The sequence below is a fragment of the Microtus ochrogaster genome, assembly GCF_000317375.1.
Source record: "Microtus ochrogaster isolate Prairie Vole_2 chromosome 14 unlocalized genomic scaffold, MicOch1.0 chr14_random_1, whole genome shotgun sequence".
NCBI classification, from domain to species: domain Eukaryota; kingdom Metazoa; phylum Chordata; class Mammalia; order Rodentia; family Cricetidae; genus Microtus; species Microtus ochrogaster.
Genome location: NW_004949096.1, coordinates 36,243,495 through 36,247,914, shown reverse-complemented (window position 1 = coordinate 36,247,914; position 4,420 = coordinate 36,243,495).

Here is a 4,420-nt window from a genome sequence, read left to right as displayed (position 1 = left end):
TGTGTGTGTGTGTGTGTGTGTGTGTGTGTGTGTGTGTGTGTGTGTGTAAGTGTCCAGGGATGAGAGGGTATCGGATCTCTTCCAAGGAGTTATAGGTAACTGTGAGCCATGAGGTGTGGGTGCTGAGATCTGAACATGGGTTCTCTTGAAGAGCAACAAGTGCTCTTAACCACTAAGCTCCTTGGAGTTTATTCTTGATGGAGTATAGTCTATGAATTGAGACGAGTTTACAGTGCATGCATCCAGCATCAGATAAAGCACTTCACCCTAAACACTCTCTGGGCCTCTCCAGTTCAGATGGTCTCTTCTCACCTGAATCTGATCTTTGACCTTAGTAGAATGAGTTACGCTGGTAACAGGAAGGGAAGGCAACAGAACCATCCGCAGAGGGGTGGCAGCAGCTGGAAAGGGAACAGCCATCAGTAACTGCAGTGACAAAGGGCAGCTAGGGTAGAAATGATGAGGACAGTGGAAACAGAAAGACAAGATAAGGCAAAGAGCCTCATGTGACAATCAAGAGACTTTGTGACAAGCCAGAGAAGAAAACCTGTGGGTCCCGGTTGCTGGACGAGGTCTCAGGACCTTCTAAGCTGTAAGGACCAAGGTCTCAGACACCCCAACCTGAAATCCCTAATATCAGTTGCCCGAGAGCTATAATGCTTGTTCTCTAAAGCTAGGGGTGCCAGTCTCCCAGGCCTATGATGTATTTACCATTTCCACTCACAGAGGCTGGAAGCTGGGTTACGGGGGCTGCAGAAGCCTAGTGCCAGGCCTCTGGAGATGCAAGTCCTCATGTAACATATCTTCAGCTTGAATCCCTCCAGCAATCAGTTCTCACTTTGGAAACCAAACCTGACATCATTCATGAGGAGGTCAGAAAACAACCTTCAGGTACCAGTTCTCTCCTTGTACCACATGGGTTCTGGGGCTCCAATCCAAGTTCATCAAGCAGTAAATGTGAGCTCTCTCATTGGCCCATAACACGCATTTCTAAGCATATACTTAAAACAACCACTAGATGGAACTTGTTCGTCACTTGAACTGTCACCAGGACCGGCTTAAAGTTATCAAAGAAATCAAACTGGGATGGAAAACCATTAGGAACACCTGGAAAGATGAACATTGGTTCTTCATAATCGCCCACCCAAGTGGCCATCTCTGAAGCAGAGAAATGGAAGCCACGTAGCTGGTAAAGCAGTTGTGGAGACAGTCACAGGCACTCTGAAGCTCTAAGAACAGGTTTGATTGTGTATTTTCCTCGTTTAAAGACTTTTGTTGGTTACTTCAAGTACTGTTGCATAGCAAGGGTATAAGTCACACCTAATAGTTGACTTGGTATCTTCACAGCTATGATACCTGTTCTGTTTTCCTGAGTCTGTAAAATAGGGAGATGTGGCAGGTACCACTCCCCTCTGTCTCACTCTCCCTACAGGAGTCCCACAGAAGCAAGAGATGTTCTAAGTTTAAGAGTCAATGGCATTCGTGCCACAATCAGGAGCCAGGCCTGGCATGCTCAGGGACATCTAGGGTCAGCCATGAAGAGAGGGTCCAGCTGTAACCCCAGCAGTTCCCTCACCATCTGACTCGACTACCGGTGTTCTGTGTGAAATTGTTCTTGAAAAAAGACTACAACCAATTGCCAAGGACACACTTGAACGTTCTCTGCATTACGGCATGCAACCAGCAGGAAGTCAAAGATACTAGGTTCCACCTGTCCTGATGGAGGAGCTGCTGGGAAGGAGGAATTGTAGGGGCAGTAATGAATTCTCAGAATGAGAGATCTCTCTAGAAAGCACGATTCATAAGCCAGGACCAAGGCACAAGGTTCTAAGTGAAAACAGAGCCAAATCACACATGCCTGTAAGAATGGCTAAGATAGGACTGGAGAGATGGCTCAGCGGTTAAGAGCATTGCCTGCTCTTCCAAAGGTTCTGAGTTCAATTCCCAGCAACCACATGGTAGCTCACAACCATCTGTAATGAGGTTTGGTGCCCTCTTCTGGCCTTCAGGCATACACGCAGAAAGAATATTGTATACATAATTAATAAATAAATAAATACTTTTTTTAAAAAAAGAGTCGCTAAGATAAAAATAGACCTGGCCAAGCTTTAGCAGAGTCACCAGATAGCTCACTGCTGGTGCTGGGATTGTGAAATGGTACAGTCACTTGGAAAAGTTCGACAGTTTCTTGTGACATCAAACATGTAATTCACATACAACCCATGATTCCACTCCTAAATATCCACCCAAGAGAAGAGAAACCATTTGTTAATCAAACAACAACAAAACTATACAGAAATGTTTACAACAGCTATGTGCAGCCATCAAAAACTGGGCACACTCTTACAACCACAGAATCTAGGTTTAACTCTATGTGGAGAGATGGGGGCACTTGGGACATCGGTGAGCCAGTGAGGGGTGGAGGAGGGTAGCAAGAGGTAAATACAAGCAAGGGACAATAATGTATGCATATGAAAATGTCATAACGAAATCCATTATTTTCTATGCTAACTAAAAAAGCTGATTATAAAACATTCTGCATATGGGAAAAACTCAAACAACCCAAATGTCCCTCACATGGGGAGTAGGTAAGCCCCCTGTGCTGTATCCATAGTGATAGACATGAACACCAATTTAGATGGCTCTCAGAGGCGAGTGTAAAAGAGCCCATCTCAAAAAGGTTAATCCTGTACAAGCACCATTTTATAACACTCTCAAAATGACAAATATTATGGAAATGGATAACACCTCAGTGGCTGCCAGAGGTTGGAGCTGCAGAAAGAGGTTGAGTCTACAGGAAAAGCACAAGGGAGTTACTTTGTGATGTTGTGCACCTGAGTGTGACATCAGCTATACACGTGGGATAAAATTCCACAGAAGCACACACACACACCAAGAGATCTGAATAGATGCTTCATATAAAAGGATATACAAATGACCAGCAAACACAGAAGAGAATTTCAACACCAACAGGCATCATGGGAAAACAAACTAAAGCCATAACGCAATACCAGTGTGCGCCCATCTCAACAGCTAGCGTTGTTTCAGTGATGACATCAGTTGCCGGTGAGCAACATGAGGGTATAATCCTCCCCTATCTTTCTGTGGAAGTGTAAAGTAGTGTGAGCCTTTTAAAAGTGACCGGCCAAGGTTTATAAAAACTAAACACATACCCATCCTTTAACCCAGTGGTCACAGTCCTGGATTTTCACCCCACAGAAATGGAATCACGTGTTCACAATAATCCTTATAGGAATCTGTTCATACCAGCTTAATGCAAAAAGCACCAAGCTCAGACAGCCCAGGTATCCACCAATAGGAGAACAGATAAATAACCGTAATTTTCATGAATGGCAAATTAGATATAAAAGGAATGTAGTGTTGAGATGTATAAATGACATATATCAATCAGGACAACATTATATTGAGCTCTCTCCAATCCCTTGCTCTAGAGAATGCCAGCTATCATGATATGAAGGTCCTTGGGTAGCCTTTTGAAGAGATCCACAGGATAAGAGCTGTGATCTCTTACCCACAACCATGTTCAATAGGCCATCTTACAAGTGGGTCTCCCAGTTCTGGTCAAGGCTTAGACAGCAGCCAAAATGTTGTCTTACAGGAGACTGAACCATGACTGCCCAGATCAGAAGCTCCGAAGCCCAGACACTGTGTGAGATAGTGTGTAATGCTACGCAGCCTGCTGCCCTTTGGAGTAATTTCCTACTTATCAACAAATAACAAGGGATACATTATTGCCATGCATGCATACAATGCTGGTGGGCAGGAACTTGGATCTTACCTTTTTCGTTTCTAGCATCTTATTTTTAAAACACTCTAATAATATATAATATATCAAGAACAGAGGCATGGGCTATAAGTTATATCTCAGGAAATTAGTGCAAAGTAGATTTCCCTGTAGAAACCCCAGCCAAGTCAAGGGGTGAAGGGAGGGGGAGGTGTTCCCAAGCCAGCATACAGAATGTGCTCTCAGTTTCCCTGTCAGTCTCTGCTTCCTTTCTCCTGTTAGGCTGACTGCTGCCCTAGCTTCTAACTCTAGAAACTAGTGTGTACTTCTTTTGAATATTGAAGAGATTGGATTATACACAAATGTTTGTTCTTTTGTGTCTGGCTTCTGCCATTCAGCATGACCAATGAGAGCTGCCTCCAGTGACTGTTGTATCCATAGTTCGTTCATTTCATTCCATTGTGCTATAGGATTGAATCATTAGAATTAAAATATGCCATAAGAAGTTGGGTGAACAAACTGCATGATTCTGGTTACACTAAATTCTAAACATAGACAAAACCCATCTGTAACAGGAAGTAGAGATAACAAAGCAGTGGGTACCTCCTAGAAGGTAGGGCAGAGGATGCCTTCTCAACAACTATGATGCCTTGCTTTGCTGACAAAGAGTCCTTG